We start from the raw sequence: 25,870 nt of genomic DNA on the forward strand, positions 1-25,870 counted from the left end.
TAGCATGGCACCTTGCTATGCTCTCCGAAATTCATGTGTTGAAATTCTAACCTTTAATGTGATGGTTTGGGGAGGTGATTTGGTTCTGAGGGTGGAGCCCTCATAATGGGACTAGTTCCCTTATAAAAGATGCTCCAGAGAGATCCTTTGTCCCTTCTACTGCATGAGGTTACAGTAATACGTCAAAGGAAGCAGGCCCTCATTAGACACCACAATCTTGGACTTCACAGCCTCCAGAACTAAGAAATAAACATTTGCTGTTTATAAGCCACACAAAGCATGGTATATTTGTTATAGATGCCCAAAGAGACCAAGAATAGCTATTATTGCTACTCAAGGAAAGTAATCAAAATCAGGTTTGTCTTTGTACCTCTAAATGAAGGAGGTTCAAGTCTAGAAATTCTAATTTCTAAATTACACTTACTCAGACCCACTCTTGGATCCCTCACTCCAACTGCCATGTAAAGGTCATCAACAGCAGTGTAAATCTGAAAGTGGTTCAAATGTATAAGAGTTATCAAATATGATGCTTAAGATTTGAGTACATAAAGATATCCTATAAATTATTGCAGATTTGATGGTGAGGGTGCAAATATTAGCTTTCTAACAAACTAAAAATTAAATCACATGTAAAATTTCCTAGGGGACCTAGGAATGTTGTTTGTGGATCAAAATATATAGCAGCTCTCTATAAACTGTGTTAAATAAGTAGACACAAAAAGCAAGTCATTTCACGTACTGTATCTTATTACCTATTCATTGAAGATTGCATTGAACAGTTAAATTATGTGTAATTAAAAAGGAGGATTCTCTCTGTTCATTTTCCAACAGAGAGTCATAAAGAAAAAAAGATAATTGTTCTAAATAACAGAAGCAGTTGGAATTTATAATTTTCTTTGCTTTATTTTTCTGTTGAAATCAAACCTTATCCTTGCAACTTCAGCAATTCCAATAACAAACTTGAGGATATATGTTGTTCAGCAAGTGTCCAAGAGGGATGGAAATTGTGGAAGGGAGGCCTTTTTTGTAAAACACCTGTTTTTGTTGTTTACAGGCTGATTGAAGAACCAATTTTCTCCCATGAACCTGAGAGTATTCTTGGTCAATCTGAGATAATATTAGCTACCTGTGTTCCCGGAAGTTCTTGACATTTTGGCTTGCCCAATCTCAGCCATGAACAAATGGATCCCAGAATTCATTTGTAAAAGAAGTTTCCAAAGGGAATATGTATCTGTGTGAATGTACTTGGCTGTTTTGTTTTTGAATAACATATCTACCTACAAAAGAAGCATAAATAATTCTTAGAATTGCACAAACCCATTGGATTTCCATCCAGCTGTTAATATTTTTTGGTAGAATCTTGGAACAAATCAGGTTACGATATATCAATATACTACACAGAAAAAATTAAAATTTGAAATATTTATGCTTAATGAAAGCTGCTGAAGAATAGGAGAGTCAGGCTGGAGATTTCTGGCAAAAGAAAGAAAACTAATATGTCAGATTTGGTGACAGATTCCTTATCATTCCAATTACATACACATTATTTTGGCAGTTTATTCTCATGAGTAGCACGGAGCATTTTTTTCTCCTTAATAGTAGTTTTGAGGCAGTGCTATTTGTACTAACAGGCATATGAAAATGAAAATGCTGACTGTACAGAGCAAACAAACATTCTAATGGCCAAGGGACCCTCGCTGAGACCACGTTGACAGTTCCATTATCCAAACAGGTTACAAATGATTGCATTGAAGACAAATGTCTGTGGATTTCCCTCTGTGAGTATTGCTCAAATGAAAAATGTCAAAACAAAGGTGCCTTCTTTCTAAATAATGACGTGCTTATGAAATGTGATAAATATGTATATGCATGTACAGGGGAGGGTGTGGAGTGTGTGTGTGTTTGAATATTAAGAAAACTCAGACTGGGAACATTTTTTTAAAGGACAAACAAAATTACTAAGAGCAGGTTACCGGAATTAATTGAAAAAATAATTTTACTTGTCATCTCCATGATTAGAATGAAAAGTACTGTCATCGTGAATAAGCTGAAGTATTACAAGACTCCGAACAACTTTTGGAGTCACCACTGTGATATCATGAGTCATAAGAAATACAAATTTGGTCACTCATATGACTAAATATGTATTTCCCAGGTATATTTGGTCTTCATGCACAGTTCCTGAAAACACTGTGGAGTCTTTAAGGTAAACGGGTGTCTCGTCATGTTAATGATACTTTTGGACCCCTACCCAAGGGCGGGGGCTGGAGGGCGAATCAGCCAATGGCAAATATGCAATGAAGCCCTCACAAAAACCCCCGAGAGGATCTGTCCCTCTGTAGGATCCTGCTTCTCACTCAGGGACAGCGTCTGTGCTTGGTGACCCAGAATGCCTCTACATGCCAGCAAGCCAGGCCCCAGGCTCCACGAGGATAGAAGCTCCTTCATTTGGGACCTTGGCCTGTGTCCCTTTTCATCTGGCTGTTAACTTGTGTCCTTTTCAGTATCCTTTATTAAACTGGTAAATGTTAAGTGCTTTCCCGAGTTCTGTGAGCTGCTCTAGCAAATTAATCAAACCTAAGGGGGAGGTGGTGGGAACCTCCAACCTGTCACTGGTAGGTCATAAGCACAGGGAACTGCCTGGGGCTTGCGACCCTGGTGTCTGGAGTCGGGGGCGGAGGGCAGTCTTGTAGGATGAAGCCCTCAACCTGGGGAATCTGGTGCTGTCCTGGGCAGATAGCATCAGAACTGAGTTGAGTTCTCAGATACTCTGCTGGTGTTCAAGAATTGCTTGGTGTTGTGTATGGGAAGACCCACCCCCGCACACGTGCACGCATACACACACACACACACACACACACACACACACACACACACACTCTGGAATCAGGTCCAAGAAAAGAGCTGTAATACTGTTATCCTGCTCTATACTATTACTGTGCGCATCATTGTTGTTGTGAAGGAGAAAACACAAGCACCACATAAAACCTGTGCTTTTTCTAGTGTTCAGCTTGAGTTGTGAGTACAGTTATTTTGTTTTTTTATTCTTTTTTTTTGTAAATTAGAAAATACCTAATGACATTTAGGCCAGTCACTACTAGTACCTGATTAACAAAAAAACCCATTTTACCAACTAGATTTGTTTTTTCTAACATAGCTTTGAAATTCCAAAGCTCGTATCCTTTTTTACTACAACAAGATGTTTCTGAGAGCAACTGATTTAAAACAAACAAATAAACCAGAAACTAAAATTGAATTTAACAAACTTTTGAGATGACTTTCCAATAAAAATGAATACCAAATAATACTAGAATTATATTTAGAACTCATGCTTTCCACAGGCGAAATTTTTGTTTCTGTAATTCTGTGAAAACTTTCTTTAGTTGTTTAATCCAACATATTATTATTATTAGTCCTCTGGTGTTGTGATGAATAAATCTACATTCAAATAAAATAAAATACCAACAGCCCCACCTGGAACAGTACTTAGTGGCCAACTGCATAAAAGCCATCGAATCATCTATGGAGCTTATTGTGTCTTTGTTTTGTAATTAATGCATTTAAGTAATAATTCTATTTTGCACTGTTTTTAGTGATATCAAAGTGATGGTAAATAGGCAGTGAAATCATGAGAAACAGTAAACTGCTGATTCTCAGATACCACCTGCTACAGTCTTTACCTTAACGAGTTTTTTGTAGTCTCTCCTTACCATTTATTAGTCACTTATGGGCTTATATTATTAACTGACAAGCACATTTAAGACCTAGCTTATGCTCATTTTGGTTATTTGAAAGTAGTCCTTTATTCAAAAAAACACTAAGTATCATTTTTGAAGAATGGATTTTTTAAGCAAAAGTTCATATTTAATTCATTAATATCATTCCTACTTCCACTCAAAATGCTTAAATAAGACAAGGTGTCACATTAAAGGTATAATACTATAGCACTAAGTTTGTTTGCATTTCTAAATCACTGAATTTTAGTTCCTAAATGTTACCCCTGCTTTCTTCAAGTCCAGTGTATCTTCCTTTGCCCACTCTTATTTGATAAGTCTAGGAGAACTCATAATTTTAGAATGGCTCCCATTTTCATTAAGATATGCAGGGAAGTGCAGATAAAATAGGTTAGAATTGGAAACGTCTGTAATAAGCCTGTATGGAGAAGGCACTGACTTTGAAACAGGGTCATGCTCTGCAGTTTTGGGGGAGGAGGATTCTAGAAGGGAATTTCCAGATGGAGAAGAGAAGTTGGCTCAGCATCTCTGACTTTGTTTCTGAATGTCACCTCCATTACTTCCAACCCCTGGCACCATATATGCTTCTTAAAATGATGGCTCTAGTATAGGCAGAAACTCTTCCCCTCAATTTCTCTTATCATAGAGACTGGTATGAGAGTTTTTGGAAAGGTGAAGATTAAAAAAATACTGCAGCCAATAAAACACAGTCCATTTATTCATAGTTCAGATGCTAACGACTCCAGTGTAGAATAAGAACTCACTACAGAATACATTTCCCAGACTTCCTGGGTTCTCTTGTAACTTGCAGTTTCTTCTCCAAGCAACGTTGGTGCTGAAATTCCCTTTAATGGTATAATGTTATGGGAAATTCACTGGATTTGGAGACTTCAGTCCTGATTCCGTCACATGTCACAACTTTGGCAAAGCCACTTAACTTACTTGAGTACAATTTTACTCTTCAAAATACCAAAATAAAATATTTTTTGTATAGAATTGTAACTTTCAGATGAGATACAGTATGATAATAAGTTGAATAACTACTTAAGAAGCTGAAAACAATGGCCTATATTGAAAAGACTTTTCTTTAATTTCTCCAGTTTTTTTTTTTTGCAAATAAGGATTTTATATATTAATGCCATACTAGAGAAATTTACTTATAAGGATAAAACTTGATTCCTGGAACCCTCTAGAATTTTTCCATTCAGCTTCTGATTTGTATAGCATAGAATTTGAAATTCTATGAGAAAGAATTTCATAGTTTAATTCCTTTCCAGACTCATGCTGAATGACATTTTTAAGCTGTAATTAAAATTAACATGCTTATTGCTTCAGTTATTACCCCAGTTCTCCTAAGAAGCATTTTTTGATGGTACAGACAGGTGAAGAATGTTCTTCTCCATCACCTGTTTATGTACAGTATACCATCATTTAGTATCCAGGGCATTATAAAAAGTAAATTAGATTATTTTCTCATTACCTGCAATTTGGATAATTATACTGCATTGGGAGACATTTTCAATCCAGTGATTGAATGGACACTCAAATGTTACAGAAACTCAGCACTTTCTTAACCTAAAGATACGTTTCTAAGATTCTCTTAGAGCCCTGAAGAGAAGCAATATGAACTTTAGGTAGTTATCTACAAAACCTTGCCTTAAATTCCCTGAGCTTTGCTTAACCTTCTGTACTCCAATGGTAGTCTATCTCCATGTAATCACCTATTTTTCTATGGAAACAGAATCTTACTTCCCTTGGACAATCCATGAGATTCAACTGAACAAAGAGATAAAAAATTTAAGAAAGAAAATGCCTAACAATTCCATATCAGCTAATGCCAAATCCCAGAGCTGTATAAAGACCTGAATCTCCCCATGTCCTGCTTTGCCCCCAGATGGTCATACTTGTGCATATTTTTGGCCAGTTTACAAGTCCTCTGCTAATATGCTAGGGTGTGGAGTAAACTTTAATTGATAATTTGATGACATTATGGTCAAGGATGCAGAAACACATTCTTGACCTGCCTTTTTTACTTAACTGACTTTATTGTAATCTCCGGTGAGATTACTACAGGAAGTATATATGAGGAAAGGAAATCATATGGAAAACAAAGTATAATTCTTCAGCAAATCTGAGCAGCCCTTAGGAACACCTTATGCAGAGCCTTTGTGAAAATTGGTTTAGAACAGTTGGATTTAAGATAAGTACACCTTCCGATTTCCATCTTATCATCTGTTTTGTAAGACTTAAAGATATTGTTTTGGTGGCAAGACACAGCACAATGACATTCTGATAGATAAAAGTCAGAAAAAACTGTCTGTTACTTAAAGTTCTGAACAAGAGGAAACTTCTAAACAGGGCCACCTGGGTGGGGGGCAGCAGGGGATGGAGGGACAGCAAGCTGGAGCTGTAGGAGACAGCTTTAGTATGACAACCTGGGCAGGGTTGGTGAGGGTTCATGGACTCCTTCATGGATTGACTAATTTGAATAACTCTGTGGGCTCCAGAGCATAGGCACCATCCCCAGTTGTCTGGAACCTGACCCTGCAGTGATCAGGGTGGATACACAGAAGCCTTGGAGAGTGAAAACCCCAAAAGGGCAATATCTGGGGAGTGATATAATCAGTGGCCAAAGGTGAACTAATTAGCCTCTGAACATGGCCTGAAAACCAGGTCAAGACAACATTTAAAGAAAAACCCCACATGAACAAAAACCTCTTGTTAAACCATCCTACATCCTCTCAACCCACATGAAAACTTACTCCTCTCAAAGTGTAAACCCAGGTGGAGAAAGGCTGAAGTCAACACGGTCTCCCAAGTATGCCCCGATCAACAGATTCAGTACACCGAAGAGGGAGACGAGAGACCAAGGGAGAGTCCGGGAGAGCAGCGACATCTGGAACCCACAGTCATTTTGCCCTCTTGACAACAAAGTCCAGGCAGTATCTTAGCTCTCAACGAATTTGTTAGCAGCTCTTCCTCTCTTAGGGAAACAGAAAGCCAAGAGGTAGTTGGGTAAGTACAAATCTCTTTCAGGATCTTAGAACAACAACCAAATCTGGGACTCTAAAGACATGGCATGAAGATAGCTGAATCAAGAGCCCCAAGAAGAATGCTTTTTGACAGTTATCTTTTTAACAGTTGATCACTTGTACGAGATTGGTGCTGACATGGAAACAGATCCCAGAGATTATCCTGAAGTCTGTGGATGTCTAATGTGGCTTGAAAGGCCTTTGATGGCATAGCTCTCTATAGCAGTCATTTTCCCTCATCCAAACACCTTCCGCACATTATCTACAGCAAAGCTGTGTGTGTGAGCTTGCACTCATCTGTCCTCAAGTGCATAGAGATATTATAGAACATTGTGATGTAATAAACCTGTTTTAGGGTTAAGCACAGAGAATCAGTTGGGCTAGACTACACATGGTAAGACGCTATCAGTGGGGTGACCTGAAGTCACCCACTTATATATCATGCTGAAGAGTTTGCGTTTTATCCCAAAGGCAAGTCACTGAAAAGTTTTAACTATGGAAGAGATATGACCATATTTGAATTTTAGTAAGACAACACTATGGTATAGAAGATTGTTAAAAGGGTGACAAAATGGAACTTTAAAGATCAATTACAAGGCCTTTAAGATGAGAGATGTGGGTGATCCACACTAAGTTCCCAGAAGGCAGAACAGAAAAAGATAGATCCAATAGCCATTAAGAAGATGGAAACAACAGGACTGGATGGTTCATTGGATGCGGTGAGTTGAAGGCCGTGGTGGTCCAGAATAACTATTATTGTCTTGAGCAAATGTCCAGAAGAAAAGAAAATCCGAGGTACTTTGGCTGGAGCCTCAGGGAGCACTTGCTTTCTCCGTTGGATTTGGAATACCTTCCTTCACTTCCCTTCCGGATAAACCCTCCTGGCCCTATAACATAAAGCATCACTTTTTCAAGGGTGCCTGCCCTAGAGTCCTTAGCGTTCCAGGGTTCTTAGTGATTAACTCCGTAATAACATTCATCAAAATGTATTGTAATCATTGGCTTCTTTACCTTTATTTCCTATTATCTGTGGGCTGCCTTAAGACAGGACCTCATCTTCCTTAAGCCTGGGTCTCTCATCTGTGTCACCGATGTATTGCATAATGCACAATCCTGAGTGATCAATAAATATTAATTGAGGGGGCAGAGCCAAGATGGTAGCATGAGTAGAGCAGCGGAAATCTCCTCCCAAAACCACATATATTTTTGAAAATACAACAAAGACAACTCTTCCTAAATATTAATTGAAAGGTGAGAGGAAGGAAGAGAGAAAGGGAGATAAGTGGTCATTTTTCTTTAGTAAACCACAAGATGACCTTATTGTTTTAACATAACAAATATTTCTATATCACTTAGTTAGCTTTTTGGGTAAATGTCTTATAAATGATCTCACTTCCAGCTGATGAATCAAAGAGAAGACTACTTTTACCTTGTGGTTCCATCCTCTTCTGACTTTAAGGAAATTCATATGGCAGGTGGCAGAAGAAAGCACCAGGAAAGCACACTGGATAACCCTGATCTAGGAGTGAGGTCTATCACTTGCACTCACAGTTCATCGCAAGAAGTAGATGTATATCCACTCTCAGAGGAAAGCCATTTGGAGAGTGTAAAAGAAAAAAAAATACATGGATAATGTTGAGGACCAGCAGTTCTAATACAGGAGGATATAAAGAGGAAGGGAAGGAGGTAGAGAAGAAAACTAAGAGATTGCATACCACCAGAGTACAGAAAATGAGTATTGATAAGTCTGAATATGCCCTAACATTAAAAGAGGAATATCAGCTACCTACTGTGTGATTGATGACTTAATAAGCACTGTGATAGGTGGGCTAAGAACATCCCTATTATACAGATCCAGAATCAGGAACATGAGTAATACGGTGAATATATGTAGTCACAAAATAGCTTTTGTATCACCGTATGTACACAATGTTGAGTGTACCCATGGCTTCATATATTACTTCAAATATTTCACCTCTTAAACATGCTATTTCATGTATAATAACTTTGAGTTATTGTACTGCCTGTTCCCTTCTCATTCAGAGAATGGTTAAAGGGTAAAAACTCAGCATAAGGAATTCTTTGGTGACACAATTATCAGGTGACTTATTATTCAGAAATGTAATATTGGACAATGCAGAGCAGAGATTAATGTACATCTGCTTAAAACTCATAACCTGATCTTCTTGCAGTCACTTAATGCAGTGTGATACCTAGAATTTACTGTATGAATTTTATAATATGAACTTCAGTCTCAGGAGGTATCCTTAATATGCAAAACATTTCCCTAGTTATCCAGTTGTATTTATGTGTTTCAACAGATTTGTTTTGCACATTTATTTTTAAACATAAAATTAGGTTTCCTTGCTTGATTTTATAGCAAAATTAGCATATTCATAACAGTGAAGGTATAATGTCCTTATTGAAACTCTGCCTCTGGAACTGCACTTTAGTAAATATGTCTTGATGTATATTCATGAAACTGTAACAGACAGTGACACTGCATAATCTGAAACCACCTAAGACATGTATGGGTGGGTATGTCAAAGGGAAAATGTCAATCGGAAACCTAAGCAAAGCACTTCAAGGTCATACTGCTGGTTAATTGACATGAAGTAACTCATTAAAACCATTCTTCTCGTGTTGAATTAGTTTTCTAAATCCTCAATTTCTTTGTCTTACTACACAGATTGTTTTGAGGTTGAATTAGGAAAAAAATACAGAAATGCCTACAAAAGCTATTAAATAGTAAGTTATCATTAAAACCAATCCCTACCACTAAACTCTTCCAAATGATAACTATACGAGAAGCAGTTGACAGGATCACATAAAAAATGAAGTAAGATACTAACATGTCTGTTTATAATATTTCTTTCATGTTAGTAGATGGGGTAAGGAGCCCAGGGATTAGAGTAGAAATAATGCATTCTTGTGATCCTAGAATAACCTTTACATTGTGGTATTTAGCTAGATAAAATTTTATGAAGAGTGTTACATCTCATTTGTAAGTGAAATTGGTCTATAATATTATTTCCTTTTATTCTTTATGTCCACTTTTGATATTAAGTTACACTAGGTATATAAGTCTCGGCGTTTAAGAAGGGGATAAAGTGTCTTATATAAAGCATCTGCATAAAGTAACTTGCATAAAGTGTCATTTCTTCTATTTCTAATCTTTGGAACAATTGTGTAAGATGAGGGTTATCAAATTCTTGAGGCTTTGGTAAAAATTTATTGTAAAACAATCTGTGTCTGATGCTCATATGTATGGAGGGGAAGTGATGGTAAATATTAATGTATCTAAGTTCTTTCATGATTATAGGCCTATTCTGGTTTTCCTTTTCTTCTTGAGTCAGTTTTGATGAATTAATTATTCTTCTAAGGTATTACCATTTTGTTTGAATGGGTTAGTTTGTTAATGCTGATAAAACTTCTAAAGTGCTTTAATGGAATGGAATCTCTAGATAAGACTGATAGAGATAGAGATATATTCTATAACTATTGAACATAAGATTATATATTTTTACAAAACCAAACTATTACTTATTAATATTTATGTTAGCTTCTGAGAGAGGGATGTTAAGATCTGTCTCTGATTACAGATTCATCAAACTTGACTTGTAATTTTGTATGTTTTTAATTTTGAATTTCAACTGTTAAGTAATGACTAGATATGAGTTGTCATATCTTTATGTTGAATAGTTCATTTTATCACTTTATCACTTTGTCCTCAACAAGGATAATTCATCCTTAATAATAAAACGGTATTAGTATTGCATACCAGCTATCCATGGCTAATATTTTCCCATAATGACTTTTTGAGTCATTATGTTTATCAATGTCATAGAACTGATTGTTTTATATACCATTTCAGACTGTCTTTCAATGAGTTACTTTAATGCATGTATATGTAGAGTGATTAATGATGTATTTAGTTTTTGCTATCACCTAATACTGTGATTTTTAAATTATCATCCCTTTGCTTGATTTCTTTATTTTCCTTTTCTGAACCATCTCCCCTTGCACTTCCTACTGAATGAAAAAAAGGATCTTGCTTTTTATTACGGTCTCCTTGTTCCACTTTCTACACTATTTTATAGCTGCTATTTTCATTCTGCTCTATCTTACTGACACTGCTGGTTATATATAGTCTGATTCATGCCCAGTGCTCATTTGGAATTACAAACATATTTGCCAACTTATTTGCACAAGACTATTTGTGAAAAGTAATTATTTGGACATTTCCTTCCAATATTATGTATTCAGAATATTTCTTATTTAAAATGAATCATTTAAAAGTTCTTTCAGAGATACTATTAAACTCTCGTTCTCTATATGAAAATACATTTATTCCTCTGTCAGTCTTAACTAGTAATTAAACCATGTTTTGAATTCTAGCCTGACAGCTTTTTAAGGCACATTGGAAATATTTTACTATTCTGACTGATGGGAAGTATATTGTCTAGTTGTTTTTGTATATATAACCAATGATTTAAAATGGGAGCTTTAACAAAAATAACAAGTAGAAATATGTGCTACACTTAAGATTACCTATTAGACCCTTTCCTATAGTATTAGTTTATTTATAAACAGAATGTTTGAAAGCCATCTTTCCATCCTGATACCTAGACTTGAGTTCCCTGTGCCCTGCTAGTATAGTTGGCTGTGAACTGCAAATATTGATAGTTATTTCTTTTCCAGAGCAGGCATACAAGACCAGGGCTTAAGTTTTGTAGTTTGACAAGAGTTTGTTGCATGCTGTGAGTCTTACATGTGGCAAGGATTTCTGCCTTATTCATGCCTCCTTAGAGCCATCATTTCTCCTGTCCTTCTTGAATATTCTCTCCCTTGCTGTATATATATTAGTTATTATCACAAAAATACTGTATAACAGGTGGCCAAGAAATTTAATTAGTTGCTGAACGAAATCCTTCTTTACTGTTGATTCCATGTTGATGGTTGGCAGGTGAGCTCCCTACACTGGGCTGGGCACATTCATACATCTGCAGTCATCTGAGAGGCTTAAAGGTGGCCTTGCTGATGTTGACCAAGTTTCTCACATGTTTCAGGATGGCTGATTCTGGGCTAGTTACGGATGGCCTTGATTTTTCTCCATGTGTCTTTCTCACGTCCTTGTATTAGGTTAGCTTATACACGTTCTTATAGTTGTGGCAAGAGAACAAGGATGCAAAAAGCTATATGCCAGTGATTTTTCAAACTTTTGTTGATGTTAAATTTGCTAAAAACCTTTTGGCTAAAGTAAGTCATCCAGAACAAGCCCTCAGTCTGTGTAGGAGCATAGTACCAATAGGAATGGATCCAGGGAAATATGAAAAATTGGGGCCAAAATTAGAGTCAGTCACCATACTGGTTTACTTGAGTGTGTATCCCTTACAGCCTACTTTTGGGAACTCAGTATTGTAGTGGCTAATTTTGGGCCTATCTTCTGACCATGAGAAAACTCACTGATATAAGTTCCCCTAAATCATACATATGGTAATTGGTGGAAGTAGGTTTTGAATCAAGGCCATCTGACTCTAATAGACTCTTTTCTATTTATGATTCTTTATCATGTTCCATTTGGCTTAATTTTGTTTTTGTTTGCATTTTTGTTTTAAGCTAGTAAATTTCTTTCAATTACAATGAAATTTCAATATCAATGAGAAGCATGATAAATCAATAAAACTTGAAAGTATAAATTCCACAAAGTATTTATTGGTCTTGTGTTAGTTTTTTGGTTTTCTTTTTTCAGGGAAGTATGTTAAGAGTACTTCTATCGAAGTTTCTAGTGAATTATTTTGTCTGTTATAAATATTACATTACAATAGTAAGTGATATGGGTCAAGTCTCCCATTTTGCTTTTTTTCTTCATAATTTAAGGAACTTTTTGCAGTATTTTGTCTGTGCACATCAATAATTTTTTAAGAAGAGTTCATAGCTTTTTCATTGGAAGGAAATATGGAAGCTAATTCTTCCTGGCATTTTTATATTTATTTATATTGGAAAGATCCTTCAGAAACATAAGTAAAGCTTATTGCTTAGAAGTTCACAGCCAAGTTAGATATACTATTAAGAAGTCATTTTTCTGTAATACTTTTAGCATACTTGATATTTTAGATAAAAGAAAAGTCCTTATTTCATTGCAAGGAGTCATTTTTGCTTCTTTTTAGTTATTTGAAGCTCATGAACTCATGGCTAAACTACTTTAAGAATTTCAGAACTAATTCTTCCTATTCTCCTGCTTCTATTCCCCCAAATTAATTTATAAACTTTTTTGATCATATTACCCAAAGAATATTATTTATAAATTTTCCATTTTCTCACATTTTCATCTAGTTCAAAACTCACCAAACAATACTCACAATTCCAGGTATAAAATAAAAAACCTCTCATATGTAGATTGACCTCAACATTGACTTATACTCATTTCCTTCCCCTACCTTGGACCATGGCTATTCCCTTTCTATGAATGTGGTGTCCCCATCCTTCCAGTCCCCTAAACCAAAGTCATATCTGATGCCTCCCTTGCCTTCCCCTCCATATCTAATCAGTATTTAAAACTGACAGATATTATTCCCTTAATCTCTTTATAAACCCTCTTCACATCTTCATTCTAACTCCTGCTTTTTGTTTTAGTCCCTCATTGGCTCTTACCCCTATAGTTACAATAGTTCTAGACACAATTCAACCCATAACATCTTCTTATGTAACACATTCCAGAAAAAATGTGATGGATTATTTATTCTGGCAATGTGTCATGCCCTCTCATATTTTTATTTATTTTCACATGCTGTTTTTTCTACATAAATTTTCTGTATTCCACTTAAGGTTTCATTTTAACCTTTAGTGTCCAGCTCAGTTATCACCACCTGTTATATGCACCTTCCAAAACAAGAACAAAGCATTCCTTATTGTGTACTTTCATATAAATTTTTATATGAGTCTGTATTCATTGAAATTCCTTCCTATTCACTTGTAATCCTAAAGTGAATGTGAGCCTTTTCAGTGTAGAGTCTGTGGCATATTCGTTTTTATATCCACAAACTCTAGCACAGTAATCTATTAGGTCCCCAGTATACATTTTACAAAAATTAATGAGTGGATGAATGGATGGATGGATAGATGGAGTGGCACCAGCGTGGGTATGATTTTTTCCCATGAATACACACCTCAAAACAGTTAACTGTCAATTTCTGGCATGATAATGTTCAGGTTCCTAAATGTTACTCTAAAGATACTCCATAATATGGCAGGTTAAACTCCAATATTCTCCTAACTAAATTATCTAGTTGTGTTATAACCATGTTATTACTTGCCCCACTTACAGACTTTTTCAAATCACATTGCCTGCTCTGCATTCAATAGACATATGAAACCCGTGCTGTGCCAAAGCAGAGCTACCTATTATCCCCTCCATTGGATGGCATGCCAGTGGGTCCTCTGTGCTTCTGCTTTTCTGTCATCATATCCATTTTCAAATATCATATTATTCTTCATTCCAAGCACCTTTCCTTGCTTCCCCTAATTTGCACTTGTATTATGCAATAGCGGCACATCTAATTCTAAGCAAAGTCAGAAGTTGATCATAGCTATTTATTTTCTTAATTCCTATTTCAATGTTTCTCTACTCTTGGATATATGTCTTCTGACCAACACACTTCTCTTTCGGAATTCACTTCTGTGTCATGGTCACTGAGCTAATTAAAAGCGTACTGTGGGCCATGCATAAGTCTATGTACTTGGGATACATCTGTGAGTAAAACAGACAAAGATTCCTGCCTTTCTCTAACTTATATGCTAACAGGGATGGACAGATAATAAAAATAAACAAAAAATAATTGAAGTACATGTGATTTAAAAAAAAACATTAAGTGTTACTTAACAGTAAAAAGCTGAAAGTTTTTTGTCTAATATCAGGAACAAGACAAGGATGCCCATTCTCCCTGCTTTTATTCAACATAGTTCTGGAGGTCCTAGCCACAGCAATCAGACAACACAAATAAATAAAAGGCATCCAGATTGGTAAGGAAGAAATCACTGTTTGCATATGACATGATATTGTAAATAGAAAACCCTAAAGAATCTTCATTACAACTACTAGAACTAATAATTGAATTGAGCAAAATTGCAGGATACAAAATTAATACAGAGAAATCTGTTGCATTCTTATATACTAATGATGAACTATCAGAAAGAGAAATCAAGAAAACAATTCCATTCACAATTGCATCTAAAAGAATAAAATACCTAGAAATAAACCTAACCAAGGAAGTGAAAGATCTATACTCTGAAAACTATAAAACACACATGAGAGAAATTAAAGATGATACCAATAAATGGAAATGCATCCCATGCTCATGGATAGGAAGAATTAATATGGTCAAAATGGCCATCCTGCCTAAAGCAATCTATAGATTCAATGCAATTCCTGTCAAAATTCCAACAGCATTCTTCAATGAACTAGAACAAATAGTTCTAAAATTCATATGGAACCACAAAAGACCATAAATAGCCAAAGCAATCTTGAGAAGGTGGGATTATGGTCTCAACTTTGAGCTCTACTACAAAGCCACAATAATCAAGACCATTTTGTACTGGTACAAGAACAGACCCATAGATTAATGGAACAGAATAGAGTGCCCAGATATAAACCCAAGCATATATGGTCAATTAATATATGGTAAATGAGCCATAGATATATAATGGGGAAATGACTGCCTCTTCAACAACTGGTGGTGGGAAATCTGGACAGCTACATGCAAGAGAATGAAACTGGATTATTGTCTAACTCCATACACAAAAGTAAACTCAAAATGGATCAAAGACCTGAATGAAGTCATGAAACCATAAAACTCTTAGGAGACAACATAGGGAATAATTTCCTGAATATAAGTATGAGCAAATTCTTTCTGAATGCATCTCTTCAAGCAAAGGAAACAAAAGCAAAAATGAACAAGTGGGCCTATATCAAACTAAAAAGCTTCTGTATGGCAAAGGACACCATCAATAGAACAATAAGGCATCCTACAATATGGGAGAATATATTCATAAATGAAATATCCGATAAGGGGTTGACATCCAAAATATGTAAAGAGCTCATGTGCCTCAACAAACAAAAAGCACATAATCCAATTAAAAAATGGGCAGAGAATATGAACAGACACTTCTCCAAAGAAGAAATTCAGATGGCCAACAAGCACATGAAAAGATGCTCCACATCACTAATCATCAGAGAAATGCAAATTAAAACCACAACGAGATATCACCTCTCACCAGTTAGGATGGCCAACATCCAAAAGACAAACAACAACAAATGTTGGCGAGGATGTGGAGAAAGGGGAACCCTCCCACACTGCTGGTGGGAATATAAATTAGTTCAACCATTGTAGAAAGCAGTATGGTGGTTCCTCACAAAACTAAAATAGAAACACTGTTTGACCCAGGAATTCCACTCCTAGGAATTTATCCTAAAAATACAGGAGCCCAGTTTGAAAAAGATATATGTGCCCCTATGTTTATTGCAGCACTATTTATAACAGCCAAGAAATGGAGGCAACCTATGTGTCCATCAGTAGATGAATGGATAAAGAATATGTAGTACATATACACAATGCAATATTATTCAGCCATAAGAAGAAAACAAATCCTACCATTTGCAACAACATGGATGGAGCTAGAGGGTATTATGCTCAGTGAAATAAGCCAGGTGGAGAAAGACAAATACCAAATAATTTCACTCACCTGTGTAGTATATGAACAAAGCAAAAACCGAAGGAACAAAACAATAGCAGCCTCACAGAACCGAAGAATGGACTAGTGGTTACCAAACGGAAAAGGGCTGGGGAAGGTGGGTAGAAAGGGAGGGATAAGGGGAATAAGAGGCATTATGATTAGCACACATAACGTGGGGGGGGAGCATGGAGAAGGCAGTATAGCACAGAGAAGACAAGTAGTGACTCAGTAGCATCTTGCTACATTGGTAGACAGTGACTGTAATGGGGTATGTGTTCGAGGCTTGATAATGGGGGGAATCTAGTAACCACAATGTTGCTCATGTGATTGTATATTAATGACACCAAAGTAAAAAAGAATCAATATTAAAAAAAAGTGGCAAGTGATATAAAAAATAAGAAAAAATGGAGCAGGCTAAGGGGAATAGGTATCTGAAATGTAAATATTGGTGAGAATTAGCACATTGAGAAGCTGAATTTTTAACAAAGATGTTAAGGAGGTGAGAGAGTCTCACACATGGAAGAAGAGGGTACCAGACAAAGGGGACAAGCAGTGAAGGACTAATCTGGGAGGGAGCCTGGCTGGGTGTTCGAGTAGGAGCAAGGAGCCCCGTGCCTGCAGATGAGTGAAGAGGGGGCCGGGAAGGAGTAGCAGAAGACGTACCCTAACTTGCAACTTACAGATCATGTAAGATGTTGAAAATACATCTATAATACAATAGCTACATAATCTTCACTTTCTGTCTCCTCCTCCTATTTTGTTGTGCTCAGAACATATGTTACTACCTGTGATTATTCCATTTGTTTGTTTTTAAAAGGTGTGTTATTTCTCTCTCCTACTCAAATGTAAGGTCTTTGGGATTAGGGATTTTACCAGCACCTAGAACAGAAACTAGGTAAGTAGTGGTTCAATTATATTTGCTGAAAACATTTCTGTTGCACAATGTCTTTGTACATTTTCTAACTGCCATTTATCCATGTAGTATTCTTTAGATCTGCTTTTCTACTCCTGATGTTGAGGTTCAAAATGTATTTGCTGATTTGAACAACAGCAGTGGAAAAAGAAAGCAGCATGACAGCCCATTGCAGGCATGCTTCAAGCCTCTCAGAGCAAGAGCTTTCCCTGTGTTTGTTTACTTATTTTTCTACAATCTGTATGTGTGGATCCACTGCAGCTACTAATTGGTAGGGAGAGGCCTCTTGCTGCGCTTATAAAACACACAAACAAATAATGAACAAGCTATTTTTGTTTTTTTATAATGGTGTGGAATTGGGGCTCTATCGTCCATATTCCCAGAAATCAGGACTCTGTTCACTTAGAAATTCTTCTTAATGGAGAAAGAAAAAAAAAGAAAGAGAAATGAAAAATCTAGTCCTATTTAAACTAGTATTTTTAGATTTATAAATCGTTTTATTCATATATGAATAAACAATGAAATGAGGATGTACGTTTTTTTAAACTTTGCTGAATCATGTACATATTTTGCTTACTGATTGGTTTCAGTTCTTATTCTAGTTCTATAAATTGTAGCTCACAGGTGTCTCTTGACCAATAGGAGGGATAAAAATCATATGAGTCAGGAACTACATGTTCATCCCAGAGCCCTGACAGAGAAAACATTGGTAATGCTGTCATTGATTCAAGATAAAGTAGTTTTTACTTTATTAGGGGACCTTTACATGATAACTTTTACTGGGAGTAACACAAATAGAGCACTATAGAGACAATTAAAACTAGATATTGTAAGGTTTTAATGACAGAATTAATTAGAGATAGTCTGTTTAATTATCTGTCAATAAATTATTCAAGAAGAAATATGATCAAAACAACATAATTTGAGAAGCGGTATAGTACAGGGTTTAATAGCACAAATATAAGAGCCACACTGTCTTGGATTGAATGCTACTAAAGTTTATAAGATCTTTGATCTGGAGCCAGTTACTTAATCTCTCTGTGTCTCAAGTTTCCTCATCTACAAAATGATATTAATAATATCTCTGTTACAGAGTTGGTATTAATCTGTATGAAACACTCAGAATAGAGCCTAGTTGATAATAAATGCTTTTATAAGATGTTATCTATTTTAAATCTATATAATGAATATGTGCCAAGATTCTCAAACCATGCAAAGGGGTATCACCAGTCCTACTTTCAAAGGTAAGTAAACTGAGGCTCAGTAAAGTTAGCCTGACCCATGTCCACACATTTTGTAGAAACTGAAGCCAACATTCAAACTAATCTGGTCAGATTTGAAAGCCCATACTGTTAAAACTCTTTCACATAACTTCCAAGGTGATTACAGGTCAGTAGGAAGGTTGCTGGTGTTTCGTAGGCTCTTCCTGTAAGCAAGCCGACATAACCTTATTTCTTGATTGTTCCCCTAATTTTCGACATTGGTCTAATTTCCAGTGCACGGCTCCTCTGCCTTGACTCCTTGACTCATTCCTCAGTAAACTCAGACCCATCCCCTCTTCCTGGCATCTATTCTCATGCTCCTCTATGGGCTTGATCGAATGCATTTCTGTTCTTTGGAAGGGACTAACTAACTACCTCTTGTGTACACCTTGTTTTGCAAGGACAAGGATGTATTTGGGGACATTGTGTGCAAGAAGATCTTGCTTGGTGGAAAAACACACCAATAATATGGCCTTTTCTCTTCTTGTTTAAAGAGCCATTGTTTAAAGCAAAGCATATTCAAAAAGCCTTTAGCAATTGGGAGAGCTGATGGGCACACTAGATACATAATGATAATGATATATATACTGGTTATAGGTGCATATATATAGACATTTATGTGTGTGTGTGTGTGTGTGTGTGTGTGTGTGTATTTACACCTGATAATACGTAAGGCAGAAACACTGCCTCAAACCTTTTATTACGGATGGATTATAGTTAGCTGGTGTCCAAAATCTAGATAGGTGGAAATGTCAAGATGTTTGACTATGTTTTTAAAAATAGTTGATTCATATAAATGTAGCATAGATAATATGAAATTCAGAAATGAGCTACTTTTTAAAAGGGAAATGAGAAAAATATCCTGGTCATGTCTCTTAACTTTTGAATGACATTGTAGGGTGAATTTTCTAAGTGTAATGCTCAATTTTTCTTCCATTACATGTCATTAAAACACTTAAGCAATTAAAATGTTTTCACCATATATAAAATAAATTAATTTGATTCCTTACACCTGGCAATAAATTGCATAATAGAAGGGACAATGAATAAAAATATGTTATGTAATAAATTGGATAATAAGTAATAAAAGTTTACAGCGGAATCTGACAATGAGAAGTTATACCTTAGAAAACATTTTAGAAGTAGCCCAGTAATTTGGAATATGTTCAAATCAACATAGCATTCCAAGTGCTGAAAATGGCAAAAATAAAAGTTAAAATTTGGTAATGGGTGTTATATATGCTGTCATAGGACGTTAGGCCCATGAGGAGCAACATACACAGCTTAAATCATGATAATGCCTTATAAAATGAAACATCTGTTATCTCTTTCTCACCTGGGACAGATACTAAGTTGGAACTGCTCCTATTCCAGTTGTCACTATTAACCAAAGGGATGATGAATTTCTGATGTGAGGCTCAAAAACAAGTTTCCTTTCTTTAGAAGAAATGATGTTGGGGCATAATTTCATGTTTGCCATTGTGATACTTGATTGCTATGTCTCCCACTATAACCTCCTCGAGAACAAGAACTTGTTTATTACTGATGACCCTTGGATGTATGTGTCTGGCATAATATAGTACATAGAGCATATACTACATACACATAGTACGTTAGGTATTTGCTGAAGCTACTTGTATTAGCAGAGAACTACCTGAGTAAAACATCTGCAATAAAAAAGGAGTGTTCTAGGCAAAAGGAAAGTAATTTAAAGGCTCTGAAATAAGAACAATCTTGAACTTTTTGAGAAGTGACCCTACGGCCATGGTGGCTAAAGCAGAATACAGATGGGAAAACTGTAATAGGTGGGCTGCAGGAGATAGAAGGCACAGATTCTGTAGGAGATTGCAGGATATGGTAAGAAATTGGATTACATTCAGAGTAGTGAAACATTACTACATGGTTTTAGGGAAAGAGGGTTATATGATGAAATTTACATACTTAAAGATAACTGGTTATTCTATTGGGTAGAAAAATAGACTTTTAAGAGTCAAAGTATAGTTGGGAGGCTGCCTTTGCACAGTAAGAGATGCTGCTGTTTCAGACAGTAGTAAAGATGGAGATATATATTTGGGAGCTAAAGAAACTATGCTTGCTGATAAATTGGAAGTGGGAGGATTGGAGACAGAGTGAGAAGAATCTAATAAAAATATCCTAGTCATTTGGCTTGAGTCACTGGGTGACAATTTGTGTAATGCTAGCAGTGTGCAAGATGAGGTTGACTGATACATGGTTTGGGCATAGATATAAATCCCAACTGTTATTCTAAGTATGTTAATTGAAGGTGTCAGTAGACAGTTGTAATTGAGCATGAGACTTGAGATTAATGACTAAAGATAGTCTTAAATCTTTACAAAATATGTTTGATATTATTGTCCTCATGTTAAATCCAGAGTCTTTAAGTCACTTAGTTAAGGTCATGTAAATTGACACAATCACAATTCAATCCTGGGTTGACCCTCAAGCTAAAGTTGATTTGTTTACGCTGCTCTGCACTGTTCTGCTTAAACTGTAATGGAGTGCCAAACATATATTCAGATGGCAGTCATTTAAGGCAGAGCATAATCAATAAGCTCTATCTGAGAAAGAAGAACACTTTTTCTCTGGGGTAATGCATGCTGCCTTCCTTGGGGAAGTAGTTGGAGTGTTGAAGATGTAGAGTTTCAATAGGCATAGAGGCTAAGCTTTTCTGTCTGAACTAGATAAGAAATCCATATATGAGCAAGAGCAGAGGAATGAAATAATTGTTGATATACATGTGGGAATTTAAGCCTCAGCATGGTTAGGAGAGAGGGTTTCAGGGTAACAGGGTAAAGGAGAATACTGGAATGTGGGTGCTAGATAATGAATGTCATGGAAAAAAATTAGATTTTATTCTAGAAAGGAAAACCTCTGTAAGTTTTCAACAGGGCTAGATGTCTGGTCATATAAATGTAATGTAAAGTATATGTCCATATAAATGTAATGTAAAGTATAAGAGGTTTAAGCCCAAAGGGACCAAAAATCAAGTATTTAACATGAGAAATCTGAAACTAAGATGTCAGATTACTCACCAAAAATCATATAAAAGATAGTAGTTAATCTAGAATTAGAACTCAGGTGTCCTAATGCAGTAGTGCCCTTTCCAGTGCTATGGACTATTTCTTATAATCCCATATACTATTGTTATTAGCCTCAAGAATCCTTCTAACTTGATCAAAATTAAGAGCCCAGAATCACTGGAGTCCATTCAAATGTGGGAATCATGTAGCCCCCCCTTTCTTAACACAAGAAAGAAGTGTGGAAACGAGTTTTATGAATGGTTTTAGAAAGAAAGATTGCATCACGCATCTCATTCATCTTTTTCAAAGGCTTGGCAAGAAGCAGCCTTTTGATGTATACCACTATGAACCCACACACTCTAGCTGTCTTTTGATTTATCCTACACAGGATAAAGCTAATATATATCTTCATATAATTGGGTCTCATAGATATTTCATGAAAAAAACTCTGTGACTATAAACCCATTATGCTCTATAGTGCCATGGATTATTTAATTGTCTAGTTCTATTAGGAAGGATATTCACTTCTTATCTTAAATGGAAAGTGTAACTCGATTACTACAATATGTGAAACTTCTAAGTTATATCCACATTGTGAAAATGAGGAATATTATTTACCAACAGTGTTTAATACAGCTAACAAAAATGAACAGTTTTTTTGTTATAAACTAATTACTAGAGTAGATATAAGTACATGGAAGATTCACTTGTTAATATAAGTACTGATGTAAAGGAGTAAGGAGGATCAATCTCTAATCTTTGGAGTAGAATTTTGCACATTTTTTGTCAGAACACTTAACGTGTTAATTGTTTACTTGTTCATCTTGGAGATACATTTTTTTTTCATATCTGAATTCTAACACCTAGCTCAACACCTGCTATGCAGTACTTGCTGAAAAAATATTACAAAATATTTAGGTTATCCAAGAATGTAAAACAATTGCAAGGTATTTAAAAAATTATGATATCATTATTATTGCCATCATCATCGTCATTACCATTACTATCATCATTATTTTGTGACTTGTCCAAGCTTTATCTGTTTCCTATCTGTAATTTGAAAGTGACAGAAACTCAAACCTCATCAGCTTATCAAAAAGGAAGATTTATCATTAGCACCCCAGGACATCTCTCTAACCCAAGGCATTGTGAGATGCAAAACTGCATAAGCCTTAAGAGCAATTGGGACCAACCCTCAGTTACTTTCAGCACTTTTTTTTTCTTCTTATTTTACTTGTGGTCTTTTATGCCTATCTTATTGTCTTCTTTATTTTCCTCAAATTGGCTTTCTCCACCTCTTGAGTCCATGTCACTTTTGTCCCCCTGGCTTCCGTACGTAAGCAGGACATCTGAGGGCTCTAATAGGAGATTGTTTTCTCTTTCAGGTCCCAGGGACCAAAGTTCTGAGAAAGAGCCTGATTTGCCCAGATTTCTCTGCTCGGGTCATGGTCATGTTATGATATGGGATGCTATCATGTAACAATTTCCAGAAATAAAGTTTGAAGACTAACCAGCGTGATGAATGATCAGTTCTGACCAAAAGTAATTGCTGAAGGACACTTGCTGAGTCATCAACTTGCCCAAGGATTAATTTGTCAAATTTGCCAAATATACTCATTGCCAAAAACGGCTTTGGACAGGTTTTATGAGTCTATTAACTTTGACAAGAATGTACGCACTTTCGTTCACTGCTGATACAGAAAATTATTGTTGTATTTACTTTTAATATATTTACTTTTTAATATTTGCTTTTGGATAAAAAACAAATTTGAATCTAACTTAATTTAAGTTACAGGAAATTGCTTAAAATAATACATTATATCTCATTTGCTTTAAAGTAAAAAAATATCCAAATACCTGCCAAAGAAATCCCAAGTGCCTGAGTCACATCATTTATAAAATGCTGAAATTCTGGTTTCTAACAGTAAGCAAGTGAAAACAACTTGTTGGCTCTTAGGAGAAAAGTTCAATATCAAAGAATAAAAGTGCCCAGGTGTTGAAGCAAGGCATAACTGCCCAGGAGGGATAAAGAGAATTGGCTCTGTGAATAAAATAAACTAGGAAATGACAGGAACCATCATCTCATATAATCAGTCACACATAATAAACTGTGACAACTAATTTCTAGATATAACAATTGAAATTTAAAAATGCTACCTGAAATTACTAATGAATCCTAAAACTGTTCGAGGTTGCAAGTCCAAAATGAATAAAGGTTTTTGGGTTTTTTTTTCAATTACATTAACATGAAAAATTCCAATATAAAGTAATAAAACTTTGGTTAGAGCATCTATAATTCACACTGTGAAAGAAATATATGCATATAGTTAGAATTCTATTATTACTACTTTGAATTGTAATGAATGATTCATAAACCTATTTCAGCAAAAGGGACAAAAATTGTACATTCTTGTCAAACTCTTACAATGTCCCTATGAAGACTCTTAAACCATTCTCTTAATTTGTCAAAATCATAATTACCAACTTTTGTGTATTTGTTAAATCAGTCATTTAGCAAAATACTCACCAGTAAGATTGATTTTTGGCTGACTTACTATGTGGCAAAATGAACTTCAGTAATTTGTTTTGTGAATTTATTTTCAGCAAATTGGCTTGATTTCATGGTTGAATGGGGAAAAATATGAATTCCCCTGGTTGTCTCCTACATGGAGGTTCACATCACTGGTACATTACAAACAGATGACACTCCAGATATCCCTATTTCTCATTTAGCACACATCCATTCTCTTTTTTGGTGGTAGAAAAACAGTCAAGTACCAGTGAGCTAAAAGTGTGATGCTCTCAGATGGGATTGCTAAAGGAGTTAAAATAAATTGAATGGTTAAATCATGCCTTTGGAATATCTTTCTCCCTTTACAACCAATCCAGTTTTGGCCCTGTGCCTATCATGATTCAAGCACTAACCATCAGAAGCCTCACCGTCCCTAGATATAACCCTGGCCCCTTTTAAGTTCCATTCTGCTTCTATGGCTTGCTTCAAAAATTGGCAGGGCAGTGTCTGCTGAAGGTTTGTCACTAAGACAGGTGCACTGCAACATCAAAAAATCATACAGGCAATGATGGATATTTCGATGCCATAGACCAAAATCCGTTTCCAGTTCCAAGAGATGACCTAAGCGGGAACATTTTGTATGTGTGGGTGCGTATGTATAAGTCTGTGTGTTTGTGTATGTGTGTGTGAGTGGCTATCTATGCTTTTATGTCATAGATGTGATATTTGGGCATCTAAAAGAAAAATAAGGGGGATAGAGATAACTTAAAATTTGACAAAATAGCATTTTAAAAGAATGGGGTCACCATCACAGACTCAGCTGATCTAGAAATTAATTTATTAAGCTAAATTAGTATTTAAAGACCCTCTTACAAGATGCCAGGGCTGTGGCAGTGAACAATACAGACAGAAATCCTGTCTTCAAAAGCTTACATTAGTGTGGGAAAAAGTAAATACAAAAATGAATAAGTTAAATATGTAGTATGTCATGTGGTGTTAATAGCTCAGAAAAGAATAATATAAGCAACTGGATAGGCAGTGCCAAGTTGGGTAGGGGTGTGTGCGTGTGTGCGTGTGTGTGTGTGTGTGTGTGTGTGCAGTTTTAAGTGTGTGATCACTGAGGGCTTTCCACAGAAAGTAAGAGCTGAATGACTTGAGGGCTTAGGAGGAAAGTACTCCAGGGAAAGGAAGGAGTGGTACAATGTCCTCCAATGGGAGCTTGTCTGCTACATTATAAGGGAAAGGAGGTCAGTCCAGCTGGAGGGAGTGGGAAGGGCAGGCGTAATATGAGGGAAGGTCAGGGAAGTGGTTGGAGGCCAGAATGTGTAGAGACATCCCAAAGGAATCCATTGTAAGGAATTATTGTAAGGAAGCCTAAGAAATTTCAGGCATTGTTGACAACATCTTCTTCTTCATGCCTGACATTCAGTCACTAAATTCCATAGCTCTGCTCCAGGAATGTCCTCTTAATTCTTTTCCCTCCCTTCTGACTGGCCCTGCACTAGATCAACTCTCACCACCTCCTGCTCTTACAATTACAGGAGCCACCAGGCTGGGCACCGTGCTTTTCCCCATCCTCCACATCGCCACTAGAGGAGTCCTTTTCAATTCCTTTAAGAACATATGAAGACATTATCATATGAT

This window comes from Manis javanica, chromosome 4 (assembly GCF_040802235.1).
Source record: "Manis javanica isolate MJ-LG chromosome 4, MJ_LKY, whole genome shotgun sequence".
NCBI lineage: Eukaryota > Metazoa > Chordata > Mammalia > Pholidota > Manidae > Manis > Manis javanica.